The sequence below is a fragment of the Coffea eugenioides genome, chromosome 6 (assembly GCF_003713205.1).
Source record: "Coffea eugenioides isolate CCC68of chromosome 6, Ceug_1.0, whole genome shotgun sequence".
Classification (NCBI taxonomy): Eukaryota; Viridiplantae; Streptophyta; class Magnoliopsida; order Gentianales; family Rubiaceae; genus Coffea; species Coffea eugenioides.
The window spans coordinates 32,633,753-32,650,092 of record NC_040040.1 but is presented as its reverse complement, the minus strand read 5'-3'; positions in this window follow the sequence as shown (position 1 = coordinate 32,650,092).

Here is a 16,340-nt window from a genome sequence, read left to right as displayed (position 1 = left end):
GCCGAAAGGAAGGGGATGAAGACATAAAAACTAAATTTGTTAGGAAGGAAAAAAAATTAACTTTCTAAATGAAATATCAAGAAGGGAAAAATTATTTCTAAATGAAATATTAAGTTTTAAGTACATATTAATTTGATATAATCATTAAGGTAGAACGGTTAATTAAACCCCTAGAGGATTAATTATGTTTCAAAAAGTAATATAAATAATTTCTATGATTTTGAAGCAGTCATTTAGACTATATTAATGTTTACTCCAAGTGATGATAATGTTATAAATTCATCAAAAGTGAATGTTTTTTAAAGAACTATTATCTTTGCAATATTCCAACAAAATGTTTGCCATTTGATGTAGGAGTGGACAAAATTATCCGCTAACCCGAAAATCCACCATATCTGATCCAATCAGATCTGAAAATTAAGATACTCGATCTATATTATTTAATCGAGTCAAAAGAGGGTTGGGTACCGGCTAAAATGCGGGGCAGGTTAGGGTTACATAATTAAAAATCCGCGAGTATCCGACCCACCCCACATATATATATATTTTTTATTTTTATATGCATACTATAAAATAATATTTTTTAGAACTAAATAAGTAATTTCTATAAATATGAGAGACTATAGTTTATTTACAAGATTCATCTGTAGAGATCATGATCTTATGTTTTATATGACCTGACCCTATCTCAGCAGGTACTCTATAACCAAGTACCCGCTGATATGCAGGGTAGATAAGGATTAAAAAATGGCTGACCCGCAAGTTACATGTCAAGTCAGCCAAATAGTGGACGGGGCAGGTACTCAACCCACGCCTACCCCTAATTTGATGTGTACGTTTTATCTTTGAATAAAGAAACTTTACTCCAAATTGCTTAAAACATTAAAATCACAATGTAATGTTTTGGATCTGTTTAGGGTTGTAAATCAAACAAAACAATTTGGTACTCAACTTGAACTAGATTCGAACTAAACTCGTTCAAGTTTGTTTGTTTAGGTATCAATCCAAACCCAAACATGATTTCAAACTCGAAAATATTAATGAACCAATCATAATTTTTTTGTTGTCCGACTTGATATGTTCAGAAACATATAAGACAAGTAAATTCGATAAAAATATACATATAGTTTCCCTACTTAACTTCACTTCTTTCCTTTCCATATATTACTTATTTTAAGAGATAGCAAGCATATACTACTCTCGTCTCTTGAAAAAGCATAACTGGTTTCACCGTAATAGATTTCTTGAATATCATAAAACAAAAATTAAGGGAAAAAACAACATATTAGGGTGAATATCTCTATACAATACAATATGAAATTTCAAATTAAGTCAAGTTTTGATTGTATGTGTTTGAATTCGATACTTTGACGAGTCAAACCAAACTTTTCGTAAACATACATCTAAAATTTCAAACCAAACCCAATCAAACACAAACCAAGTTCAAACATTTCATTTAATCTTCAAACCAATCATGAAGATACCTCTGTTTGATGAAGCTTGTTTTCAACCCAAGATCTGTTGAGTTTAAAATGGTACATTACTTCACAAGCTTTGTTTAAAACAGCTGAGATCCTTTCAAGAATTCTTGCAATGCCTCGAGATGCTATACAAATGAACTCTATGATGCATTCAGTTTCACTCTTAACCCATGTTATCTTTAAAAAAAAAAAAGTGGTATTATAAGTGAAACATTAATGTTATCATCTCTATAAGTTCAAAAATTAAGAAATGGAAGAGATGAGTTTCTTCTCTATTCATAGTGCTCGTCAAAGTAATGGACGGGAAGTTTGAAGAGTCTTCCAGAAGCCCTGCCTTGGTTTGGGTGTATTGCAAAGTCCAAATAAATAAGCAGGGCAACTTTGACTTTCAAATTTATAATCAGCTTGATATAAAAGTTTTTTTAAATATAAATGGGAGGTATCGAATTCGAAACTTTTCACTTATACACTTTCTTCACCTAGACCATTGAATTCATCCCTTTCTTGACCTGAAATTAGATGATTAAAGTATATAGCAAAAATTGATAGTTGGAGGATTTAAAATGCTGAAACTAGTGGATTGACAGCTACTTCATCCTTCTTAAGAATTCTCGATCTTCCTATTCCCTTCTGCCAAAATTTCCCTTTTTTCTGGGTTATTTTGTTACAAGCAGATGGATGTAATCACGGATGATAGAAAGCCTACACATATAGTAATCTAATCTAGTGCATAACTTTTATGACATAAATTTTCTCATTTGTCTTCTCAATTATGGACATAAACTCAACAGAATACCAAAACCTATAAGGAACTCCAATACCACAATGAATTGGCCAATTAGTTAAATGAATCAGTAGACTATTCCAACCCATTCTTTACTCAAAAGCAGTATCCGTTTGTATTTATTTAGTTGTTAAAAAGTTGCTGCAAATAGAGAAACTAGTTTGGGCTTCAATATTCGTAACTAAATTCGACAAAACTGAAGTTATGTAATGCAATTAAAATTAGTCATCTTCTTTGGTCTTACTATTTTCACAGAAGTTAAAATTAGAAAAGAAAGAACCAAAAAAAAAATTCCTATTAACATATAAGTTACAAAAACTCGAACATGGTACGCAAAAATATGTCAGTCAGGTAGAACTGAAAACAAGTCTCAATGAGTCGGAGAAAGATATGTTCAGAATTGGTTTGAAAATAAAAAGAAATGTTTGAACTTGATTTGTTTTTAAAATTTTTTTGAAAGAAACAGATCGAGTTTGGTTTGAAATTTCAGATGATATGTTCACGAGCTTGGCTTGGTTTGTCAAAATATAGAGTTCAAGCACATACCATCAAAACTTGGATCGGTTTGAAATTTATAATGTATTATATAGAAATTTTCACCCGAATTGTTGCTTTTTTTTCTTAAGTTTTTGCTCTTTGATATTCAAGAAATCTATTACAATGAATTAGAAATATAATTAAAATCAATTATGCATATTCAAGAAACAAGAGTATTATATGAGTGCTATTTTGGAAGATAAGTAATATACGATAAGAGGAAAGAAGTGGAGTTAAGAATGAAAACTATAGGTATATTTTTACGAAGTGCCTTATACGTTCTTGAACATATCGAGTTGGACAACATGAAAATCGTATTTGATTCAATAATATTTTCAAGTTTGAAATCATATTCAGGTTTCGATTGACACCTAACAAATAAGTTTGAACGAGTCTGATTCGAATCAAGTTCAAACTAAGTACCGAATTTGCTTGGTTCGTGTCTTGTACGGTTGCACCTACAATTGACTCCCTAATTTGCCACAAGCTTTCGAAGAAAATTTGGACCGTCCGTGCAACTCGAATTTTAGTCTGGACCCCTATGATGAATCTAAGCATCAACTATTGTCTACGGTTGCACTTTCAACATTAGTGAACCCCGATCCAAGCTTGTCAATGATGCTGATATCCACAATGTGACGACTGGAAAATTCGCTTATATTTTCTTAAAATTCCCTCTTATTTTGATTAACTTACTTTATAACATCTTTACTACGCATTTACTCCCTCAATAGTTGTAATGAATAAGAAATTTAAGAGTTTTACCCTTAGTTTTATAGTTCGGGTAAACTAGGGTTTTTACGTCTTTCGGTAGTGTGATTACTCGGTACGGAGTGTGTACTGAATTTGGTGGTTAAGAGTGAGTTTTAGATAAGAAAAAGTGTATGATTAGAAGTAATAATAATAAGTTAGTGAATTATAAGTGAAAACCCTAGTACGTGCGAGTTAAGGAAAAACGGTGTGAACCGACTTGTACCGTTCGCTACCGATTGAATACACCACTTGAACACTACTTTATTACCTTAATATTCTTGCTTTTATTTCAGCTAATTAACCCTAAAATATCTCTTAAACCAGCCACAATCTTTGACCAAAGAAAAGAGGAAAAAAAGGAAAAAATTGAGAGTTAATCCTACGGCGACACTTGGCGGCCATCTACCTAACTTTGACCAACCAATTTCCTTCATTTTTATCACCAAATTCACTTCATTTCCTCTTCATTTCTGTACATTCTGGCCGAGCTTCAAGAGAGAGAAACACAAGAGAGAAACTAGCAACTTTCACCTTGAATCCATCCTTGTTTGAGTGCAAGCAACCGAACTCAACTGATTAACCTTTCCTTTTGTGTTTGGAAGACTTGGAGTGCTAAAAATTTGGGAAGAAAGTGATGTGTTTCTCACTTCCAAGGGACTTTTGGAAGGTGTCATGGCTGCCTTTCCTTTTTCTCTTCCTTAATCTTGTTTAAGTTTGGATAGAATCTTATATTCTTGGCTTGAGATGGTTAACTTGTTAGTTTGGCATGATATGTTGGATTGTTGAGCTAGGGTTTGAGATTTTTAGTGTGTTTATTGTTGTTTACATAGTATATGATGTGGAGGAGCTTGGATAGGGACTTGGGTAGTGATTCAAGACATGAATGTGATTAGTAAGCATTGAATCATTAAATTTCCAGCTTTAGAGAGGAACCTGTCCATGTTAGAGGCCGAATCAGGCCTAAGTCAAAACATGAAAGTTGTAGGGAATGGAGTTATATAGCTGTCTATAAAATTTCAGCTCAATCGGAGTACTGTAGCATATGAAATGATAAAATTACCCCTGACTACCAAAATGCACTATTTCGCTGACAGTTTTCTGTTTTCTCTGAGATTACACATTTTCACCATGAAAATAAATAAATTGGCTGTCGATGTCTTCAAAAGACTTGTAGTTCTCTGTCTTAGCTTCGAAACGGTATAAAGTGTACCCCAAACTGATAGGCATAACTTCAGTTGTAACCGAAACGCCAAGAGACGTCAAACCTGCTATTTTGTTGTTTGTCCTTAAACTTGGTTTCCATTGAATCATTAAATTTCCAGCTTTAGAGAAAAACCTGTCCTATTTCTGACCTGTTTAATTCGTCCATGTTAAAGGCTGAATCAGGCCTAGGTCAAAACATAAAAGTTGTAGGGAATGGAGTTGTATGGCTGTCTGTAAAATTTCATCTCAATCGGAGCACTGTAACATGTAAAATGATAAAATTACTCCTGACTGTCAAAATGCACTGTTTCGCGGACAGTTTTCTGTTTTCTCTGAGATTGCACATTTTGACCTTGAAAATGAACGAATTGGCTGTAGATGTCTTCATAAGACTTGTAGTTCTCTATCTTAGTTTCGAAACGGTATAAAGTGTACCCCAAACCAATAGGCGTAGCTTCAATTGTGACCGAAACGCCAAGAGACGTCAAACCTGCTATTTTGTTGTTTGTCCTTAAACTTGGTTTCCGGTCACATTACTAGTATTATTATGTAATCGAATGACATTTAGCCTAATTGAAGGGCTATTGTGGTAACATTGCTTGTGTGTGACTTTGGGGCTGAATCGATGAAAATAATGAAACCACAAATGGCTGGAAAATAGCTATAAACAAAGGGCATGCCGCCCAAATTTTCAATCGAGAACTAGGCGTGTGTACTTGTGATTCGAGCAAAGAGTTGAGGTTGAATTGAACTTGAATTGCCTAGATTATTCGAGTCCTCTTTCATAGAGGTATATAAGCTAGAATTTGGCTGAAACTTGTACCCTTGGAAAAATGAAAGTAACGACTAATAGAAATACGTTTTCCTCGTCTCTTCGACTCAAATGGGGATTTCAAAGTTTAATCGTTTCAAAGTTTCAAAATTTTAAGAGCGAACATGAGTTTTTTAGGACATGATAAGTAATACCAATATTCTCCAAATGAGTTTCAATTACTTGATTTTCATTAAACGAAACGTTTAAGTGTCGAACCTCAGTTGATTTTCAAAGCTCTTAAACGATGTTTTATCGCAGATTTGGACTCCCAACAAGGAGTAATACCTGAACGTGATCCGTAGAAGCACTATATCTTTGGTGAGTGCTTCCAAATACCTAATTGAACTTAACACTTGTTTTTCATACTTGACCAATGTGATTAAATGATATATGATTGGTTTGATCGGGTAAGAGTGTACTTTATCGCATTTGCTCTAATGTGATATATTCTTGTTCAGTGATTGCAATTGAATCGATATATATGCATATGATTCGTACCTTGTCTGGAATTCTAGAAACCCTGTGGCTAGTTATTCGAGTTGAGCCGGCAAGGGCTTGGTCGATTGAGTAACGAACTTGAGGTCTCTTGTTTTGTCGAGTGGAGTGATACCTCCTCGACTAATCAGTATACTCGAGTATTATCACTAGTATTTATTGAGGATTTTGGGCCCAATAGGGGGTTTGGATGGTGGACGGAGATTGTAGCTAAGTGGTGTTCTACTGAACTGATTACTTTACTTGAAAGTTGACGGAGTGTCAACTACTACTTGATCAAACTCTGGTAAAGTAATGGGAACATGGTTCTTGAGAGCCACTTGTATCCTTATACTTTGATTGTCATTCGTAGTGTTATTGTTTCTTTTAGAAAAGAATTTTGCACTCGCTCATTTTGAGATTTGCTACTTGAAGTGTTATTGCTCATTTTCTTGACTTATTATGCTCGCTATTTTCCTATTTTGATGCTTTTACTTTTAAATAATGGTCAACTTGCTATTTGGAACCTCACTGGCCTTTTAACTCATTCCACGCCATTTGTTTTCCTTACAGGGGATATGAGCGTGGCGTGAGACTTGTACAGACTAGCGTAGTCTAGTTTTTTTGAATTTTATAATTGTACTCGCACTAGTCGCTTGATTAGGGTTGAATGTATTTAGAACTCCAATCTTTTGATGTATTTGGGGTTGTATAGATGTTTGAGACAGAAATGAATGTAATTGTACTTGTCAAACTTGGTCACTGTTATTTCCTTTATTCTTGAGGTTGTACCCTATTTTAGTTGAAATGAGTGAGTGAGTCCTAGCGAGAGTTGGCAGGCGGTCCGCTAAACCCTGGGGTACGCCCTAGGGGGAGGTGGGGTCATCATAGATGGTATCAGAACTCTTATCGAGCCCGTGCCGGGAGAGGGTTCTCGGCCTGTGGGGATTGGCTTGTTAAGGGTGGAACAAATGTCTATTGTTGGGGACCTTAGATATTTATATTGGGTAGAAATCTCAAAAGTGGTTGATTTCCTCTTGAGCCTATCTAATTCGAGTGGTGAATTATCATATTTTCGGATTCCTGTACCCGAGTACCAAAGAGTGATACCTTTATGATAAGTCGATATCTCGAGTAATATGAGGATAAGTCTGGATGGCGAAATCCAAGGCACGGGGAATACGAATAATCTGAACTTGGGATATATTGAAGATATTAGTGAGATGTGGGACCCTTATTATTCACGTGTACGTTAGTTTTGATTAAGTGTAGTGCTTGAGCAATACCTAGGGTTAATGTCCCACAGGACATGTGAATTGTTATGATATGTATATAAAGAAAGTATGTTATTTTCAATGTGTTCTATTATTTTTCATTTTATGATTTAAAAATGCTTTTATCGAACTTTATAACTACTTTATTTTGCTTATACTTATATAGGCTATTGTTCAAAAGAGGTATGGAGGGTAGATGGAGTCAAAGACGTGGAACAACTCGAGGGCGCGATTCTAGCCGTGGCCGTGGGGGTAGACAGGCACAGGAATCGATGTAAGAACCAAGAGAGGAAAGAGGTGAAACAGTGGAACCGCAACCTGGACCCCGAGAGGAAGGGGGAGATCAGGTGGCAACGGCGATTCAACAGATGACAAATATCCTTGCTCATTTGGTAAAGCAACAGGGTCAAACCCCTGTGAATCAATCTAGGGATCCTGAAATGGGACAAGATAGAGCCATAGAGAGATTCCAAAAGTTTTCCTCTCCTAAGTTCCTAGGAGGGCAGGACCCTGAGATAGTTGAGAAATGGTTAGAAATCATGATTAATTTATTCCCTGCTTTAAATTACGCGAAGAAGAGACAGGTGCATTTTGCTATTTTTCAGTTTGAGGGACCGGCCAGAACCTTGTGGAATGTAGTTAGAGTTAAGTGGGAGAGAGAGGGAACTGCATGGACTTGGATGAACTTCGTGCGAGAGTTTAACGAGAAATATCTCCCATCGATAGTCCAGGAGAAAAGGGAAGATGATTTTATTAAGTTTCATCAGGGAACCCTAAGTGTATCTGAGTACGAGACTCAGTTTACTAAGCTATCGAAATTTGCTTCCGAATTGATAGCTACGGAGCAAAGGAGGGTTAGGGAGTTTGTACAAGGACTCAATTTGGAAATACAGGAGGCCTTGGCAGTGACATAAATTAATACTTTCCCCGAGATTCTTGAGAAAACCCAGAGGATAGAAATTGTTAGGGCACAAGTAAGGGTTTTTCATGCAAAAAGGAGGGGTGCACCTGCTGGAGGTCAGGAGCAATTACATGGTAATCTAGGTAGGCCACCCTATAAGGTGAGTTGAGGAGCTGGTGGTGTACGGATTTCGAAGACACTTAAGAAAGTTACTCCGAGAAATGCCTTACAAGTAGATCAAACCCCAATCCCTCACTTATCTTGTGGATATTGTTGGAAGACCAATCATACTGAGGATAATTGTTGGCGAAAGGCACAAAAATGTTTATGGTGTGGTAGTGTTGAGCACCAGCTTGTAACTTGCCCCCGCAGGTCACACCTAAACCTTGAACAAGCAAATGTAGAAGGGACTAAGCCAAGGGTGCCAGCTAGAGTGTACGCCTTGGACCAACAGGCAGTACCTGAACCATCGGAGGTAGTAGAAGGTACGATACGCGTTTTCTATTGTTTAGCTAAATTTTGGCCATGGTGAGACTTGGGAGCTAGAAACGGACATGCAAGGAAAATACCCAGAGTTATTTATGACTACATGTATGAATTTCGAGGTCGAAATTCTTTTAAGGTGGAGAGAGTGTGACGACTGGAAAATTTACTTATATCTTCTTAAAATTTCCTCTTATTTTGATTAACTCACTTTATAACATCTTTACTAGTCATTTACTCCCTCAATAGTTGTAATGAATAAGAGATTTAAGAGTTTTACCCTTAGTTTTATAGTTCGGATAAACTAGGATTTTTACGTCTTTCGGTAGTGTGATTACTCAGTACGGAGTGTGTACAGAATTTGGTGGTTAAGAGTGAGTTTTAGATAAGAAAAAGTGTATGATTAGAAGTAATAATAATAAGTTAGTGAATTATAAGTGAAAACCCTAGTACGTGCGAGTTAAGGAAAAACGGTATGAATCGACTTGTACCGTTCGCTACCGATTGAATACACCACTTGAACACTACTTTATTACCTTAATATCTTTGTTTTTATTTCAGCTAATTAACCCTAAAAAAATCTCTTAAACCAGCCACAATCTTTGACCAAAGAAAAGAGGAAAAAAAGGAAAAAATTGAGAGTTAATCCTACGGCGACACTTGGTGGCCATCTACCTAATTTTAACCAATCAATTTCCTTCATTTTTATCACCAAATTCACTTCATTTCCTCTTCATTTCTGCACATTCTGGCTGAGCTTCAAGAGAGAGAAACTAGCAATTTTCACCTTGAATCCATCCTTGTTTGAGTGCAAGCAACCGAACTCAACCAATTAACCTTTCCTTTTGTGTTTGGAAGACTTGGGGTGCTAAAAATTTGGGAAGAAAGTGGTTTGTTTCTCACTTCCAAGGGACTTTTGGAAGGTGTCATGGCTGCCTTTCCTTTTTCTCTTCCTTAATCTTGTTTAAGTTTGGATAGAATCTTATGTTCTTGGCTTGAGATGGTTAACTTATTAGTTTGGCATGATATGTTGGATTGTTGAGCTAGGGTTTGAGATTTTCAGTGTGTTTATTGTTGTTTACATAGTATATGATGTGGAGGAGCTTGGATAGGGACTTGAGTAGTGATTCAAGACATAAATGTGATTAGTAAGCATTGAATCATTAAATTTCCAACTTTAGAGAGGAACCTGTCCTGTTTCTGACCTGTTTAATTCGTCCATGTTAGAGGCTGAATCAGGCCTAGGTCAAAACATAAAAGTTGTATGGAATGGAGTTATATAGCTGCCTGTAAAATTTTAGCTCAATCGGAGTACTGTAACATGTGAAATGACAAAATTACCCCTAACTGTCAAAATGCACTGTTTTGCGGACAGTTTTCTGTTTTCTCTGAGATTACACATTTTGACCTTGAAAATGAGCGAATTGGCTATTGATGTCTTCATAAGACTTGTAGTTCTCTATTTTAGTTTTGAAACGGTATAAAGTGTACCCCAAACGTCAAGAGACGTCAAACCAGTTGTTTTGTTGTTTGTCCTTAAACTTGGTTTCCATTGAATCATTAAATTTCCAGCTTTAGAGAAAAACCTGTCCTGTTTCTGACCTGTTTAATTTGTCCATGTTAAAGGCCGAATCAGGCCTAGGTCAAAACATGAAAGTTTTAGGGAATGAAGTTGTATAGCTGTCTGTAAAATTTCAGCTCAATCGGAGTACTGTAACATGTAAAATGACAAAATTACTCCTGACTGTCAAAATGCACTGTTTCACGGACAGTTTTCTGTTTTCTCTGAGATTGCACATTTTGACCTTGAAAATGAACGAATTGGCTGTCAATGTCTTCATAAGACTTGTAGTTCTCTGTCTTAGTTTCGAAACGGTATAAAGTGTACTCCAAAGCGATAGGCGTAGCTTCAATTGTGACCGAAACGCCAAGAGACATCAAACCTGCTATTTTGTTGTTTGTCCTTAAACTTGGTTTCCGGTCACATTACTAGTATTATTTTGTAATCGAATGACATTTAGCCTAGTTGAAGGGCTATTGTGGTAACATTGCTTGTGTGTGACTTTGGGGCTGAATCGATGAAAATAATGAAATCATAAATGGCTGGAAAATGGCTATAGACAAAGGGCATGCCGCCCAAATTTTCAATCGAGAACTAGGCGTGTGTACTTGTGATTTGAGCAAAGAGTTGAGATTGAATTGAACTTGAATTGCATAGATTATTCGAGTCCTCTTTCGTAGAGGTATATAAGTTAGAATTCGTCTGAAACTTGTACCCTTGGAAAAATGAAAGTAACGACTAATAAAAATACGTTTTCCTCGTCTCTTCGACTCAAATGGGGATTTCAAAGTTTAATCGTTTCAAAGTTTCAAAGTTTTAAGGGCGAGCATGAGTTTTCTAGGACATGATAAGTAATACAAATATTCCCCAAATGAGTTTCAATTACTTGATTTTCGTTAAACTAAACGTTTAAGTGTCGAACCTCAGTTGATTTTCAAAACTCTTAAACGATGTTTTATCGCAGATTTGGACTCCCAACAAGGAGTAATACCTGAACATGATCCGTAGAAGCATTACATCTTTGGTGAATGCTTCCAAATACCTGATTGAACTTGACACTTGTTTTTCATACTTGACCAATGTGATTAAATGATATATGATTGGTTTGATCGGGCAAGAGTGTACTTTATCGCACTTGCCCTAATGTGATATATTCTTGTTCAGTGATTGCAATTGAATCGATATACATGCATATGATTCATACCTTGTCTGAAATTCCAGAAACCCTGTGGCTAGTTATTCGAGTCGAGTCGGCAAGGGTTTGGTCGATTAAGTAACGAACTTGGGGTATCTTGTTTTGTCGAGTGGAGTGATACCTCCTCGACTAATCGCTATGCTCGAATATTACCGCCAGTGTTTATTGAGGATTTTGGGTCCAATAGGGGGTTTGGATGGTAGACGGAGATTGTAGTTAAGTGGTGTTCTGCTGAACTGATTACTTTACTTGAAAGTTGACGGAGTGTCAACTACTACTTGATCAAACTCTGGTAAAGCAATGGGAACATGGGTCTTGAAAACCACATGTATTCTTATACTTTGATTGTTATTCATAGTGTTATTGTTTCTTTTAGAAAAGAATTTTGCACTCTCTCATTTTGAGATTTGCTATTTGAAGTGTTATTGCTCATTTTCTTGACTTGTTATACTCGCTATTTTCCTATTCTGATACTTTCACTTTTAAATAATGGTCAACTTGCTATTTGGAATCTCACTAGGCTTTTAACTCATTCCACGCCATTCGAAGCGTGAGACTTATACAGACTAGCGTAGTCTAATTTTTTGAATTTTGTAATTGTACTCGCATTAGTCGCTCGATTAGGGTTGAATGTATTTAGAACTCTAATCTTTTGATGTATTTGGGGTTGTATGGATGTTTGAGACAGCAATGAATGTGATTGTGCTTGCCAAACTTGGTAACTGTTATTTCCTTTATTCTTGAGGTTGTACCCTATTTTAGTTGAAGTGAGTGAGTGAGTCTTGGCGAGAGTTGGGCAGGCGGTCCGCTAAATCATGGGGTATGCCCTAGGGGGACGTGGGGTCGTAACACATGATTCTTTAGGTCCGCAAAAAAAGTTGGAATAATTTTATCTATTTTAATCAGTTGCGACTAATTTTGCTGACAACAATAAGTTAATGAAATTTTGTCAAACTTTTCTCAAGAGTCGATAATTTTGTAGTTATTAATTTCTCCATTACTTTGAATTAGTAACGGAATAATGTATAATACTTCTTAGTACACTATTCATTTGGAGGGACAAATTAATGGATTAAAAAACATGCTTAAGCTTACTAGATATTTATCTATTTTGGAACCATTCTAGATATTTGTATGGATTATAATTAAACCACTAGTCCTATATCCAACTTTCCGGCACACTTTTTTGTATCCTTTCTACCAATTGCCTTCATGCCGTCATCATCTTTCCACAAAAAGAACATTACATCTCTATTGTATTTTGTGGTACATCTTGCATAGAGATGACGACAATTTCATGATGTAGCTATTTCTTTTCTGCTTCCTGTTGAGCCCTTCTCGAATTTGATGTAGTCTGTTCGTCTCTATTTGCTTTGGATTCTTGTTAGGAACTTTCATTTTTTATTTTTTGTATGATTTCTTGAAGAGGAAATTATTCAAAATGTCCCTTATATTTCACCAAATAAACGTTTTCATCTCTCACTTTTAAAATGCCAATTTTATGTCGTCTACAAAATCAAATTGGTTAAATTTAGTCCCAATTTAGATTTCCAATTAGTTTTTATCATGAATCTACTGCACAATCCACACATGGTAATTTTTTAATGGACCAAAAGATGAGATCATATTTGTACTTAGTAAATAAATTCTCCAATCCATTTTTGCCCTTAAAAAAGAGGATTGTGCATTTTTTGTGTCTAAAAAAATGACTAAATATGGATCACATAAAGGAGTGAACTAAAATCTAGGTTAGACCAAATTTGGTCGACTTGATTTTGTAAGGAATGTAAAGTCAACATTTTAAAAAATGAGAGTCAAAAAAATTCATTTGAAAAAATGTGAAAGATATTTTGAACAATTTTCCCTTTCCTAAACTCGCCATTTTCCAATTTTTTTTCACCATTTCCCAATTAAGATATATATCTTCAATAATTTAAAAAGCATATAACATTTTCTTATGCATATATACATACAGAAGCATTTTTAAGAAATCAAGATGCATCTTAAGATGAAATATCCTCACATTTGAAAACGTAATTGTTGAGTCTAATTTACCAACCATATTTAAAGGTTTGAGCAATCACATATTTACTGTTTGTACAAGATATACATTTAGAATTGAAAAATGTAACCAAAATACGTAACATTAAACTTCATAAAATACTCGAAAAAAGTTCTCAAATCTCAAATTAATCAATCAACTTGGTTTTGTGAATTTATTTAAGATTTTGGTGGTCAAGTATTTGATATAAGTTGTGATCAGTTCCAATGACCTTCCTTATTACATGTGCATGCCCAAAATCGCTGCAAACTCTCACCGTCTCTTCCTTCAAAAAAAAAAAAAAACTCTCACCCTCTCTTTTGATGGATTCAAGTCATTAATGTATACCTATATTTCACATGCACTATTTTTTCAACAACTTTTTCCGGTCAAAAGTATGAATTCTTGAACTAATAGTCACAAAATTTTGTCTCTTCTCTACTATCAAAGGTATAATAAAAAGTAAAAATTAAAACTGGTGTAGGTTTTGGCAGATTTGTCTTTGGGAATTGCTTATTGTTCACTAATTTTATGAATTAATATTCGCCTCTTGACTACATGGATATCCTTCATCTTTGTGAATTGAAAGTTAGAAAAAAAGAAACAAATAAAGAGAGTGGCTTGAGTCTTCACCCTATTGGTGACTGTTAGGAAATTGGTTTAATTTCTTTTAGATAGAATTCTTGTTTTGTGTGAAAATAACTAGTTTTCTAATTGGTTTTAATTACTTGAAGTAGTAGTCAAGGAATATTCTATTTAGTTTAGGATTAGAAGTTATTTCCTATTCTATGCAAGTCTAGAAATTAGAATTGGTTTCTTATTGCTATTTGGGTTTTGGCTAAATAATGCTCCCTATGAATAGGTGAGTTGACATACTACACAAGAGACACACAAGGACATACAAGAGGCAACATGTAGCCTTATACATGGGGTGGTGAGAGAGGGTTTTTGGGAGATGAGAGATGGTATATAAGAGTTGGATTTAGGTTCAAGTTATATTTTTGTATAGGGTTTACCTCTCATAATAAAGAATGAATTTTCTCTCTATGAACGTAGGCTCAATAGTAGAGTCGAACCACGTTAAATATTGTGTATTATTTATCTTTCATGCTTGTGGCTTGTTTGTCATTAAATTGTTGTGTATTTGATATCTCAATAGTTGTTTGTTCTGTACTTGGATCCTAACAAGTGGTATCAGAGCTTGGTTGCGAGACTGGGTTACTCACAAGCACTTGGATCCTAACAAATTGAATAGTTGGATCAAGAGCTTGGTTATTTATGGTGGGATTCTGGTTAACTATTGAGATCAAGTGGGTTGGTGGCTGTTACTCATTGAACAATTTAATGAGTGGTATCCTTATTTCAATAGCTTGACAAAAAGCATTGATGGTGAAGGATGGAAACCAAAAAACATGAAGAAACTTGACGGTGAATCTATGCAGGTGATTCAAGCGTCAAGGAAAAAGTGGAATCTAATGTTGATTTTGGATGTGAATCGGTGGAAACTTTCTCACACCTCCAACGGTTGATACTTCATTCTGGTGGATATTAGATTTTGGTTATGTTCTTTGGTAGTGTAGCACGTGCCCCAAAGAAAAAAAAGAGATTTAATTTCTATGCGTTAGAAGACTCTGACAATTACGAGTTTTTCATTTTAGGTGGAGTCTTGAAAATCACACGTGACGAGATAGTGCTAAGGATAGGAAGAAGTATGGTGATTTTACCACTTAGTTACGTCAATGATTAGGGTTAGAGCTCACAGAAGGGGATCTCGGATTGCAAGTGGTTGTGAGAAGAAATCCTGCAAAGGGAGATGATGAATTGAGACACATTCTCATGAATCAACTGGAAGTTGGACTCAGGATAACTACACATGTTCATTTGTCGATTGAATCAATTTGGTGTCAGAACTGTATTGATTCGGGTGTGTAATTCGGTACCATATTATTTGATAGTTGAAGGCAAATGGTTGTTAAAAGAAATTTTTGCCAAGGTGGAGATTTGTTAGGAAATTGGGTTAATTTCTTTTAGGTAGAATTCTTGCTTTGTGTGGAAGTAACTAGTTTTTTAATTGGTTTTAGTTACTTGAAGTAGTAGTCAAGAAATATTCTATTTAGTTTAGAATTAGAAATTATTTCCTATTCTATGCAAGTCTAGAAATTAGAATTGGTTTCTTATTGTTATTTGATTTTTGGCTAAATAATACTCCCTATAAATAGGTGAGTTGGCATACTACACCAGAGATATACAAGGGCATACAAGAGGCAACATGTAGCCTTATACATGACGTGGTGAGAGAGGGTTCTTGGGAGATGAGAGATGGTATACAAGGGTTGGATTTAAGTTCAAGTTATACTCTTGTACAGGGTGTGACGCCCCCACTTCTCCCAAGGGCGAATCCAAGGGTATCTGCGGAACATCTGCGCAACTCTCGCCAGGACTCGGTACTAATTCAATTTTCACTCCATAATAACCAATCGATACTAAAAAAAATCGAAAAGATAAAGGAAGGTCAATTCCTCAATAAACGTTCAAGTCTTACATCATAATCTGCCCAATTACTTTACATTCCCAAAATATACAGCTTCCAAAATCAATTTTTAAACAAATACATTCACAGTTCTAATCAAGTGAAGCATCAAGTAAGTTTCTCCAGAATTCCTCCCATTTCAGCTCCTGTTAAGGAAAAACAAATCTAACGGGGTGAGCGGATGCTCGTGAGGCCAAGAAAATGTGCAAGACAAGTAATTCAATAGCAATAGCATTTACACAATAGTGAAAACTATAACATTCAAGAAATTCACAATTTATAATAAACCCCCTTGAGTAGGATGTAGGA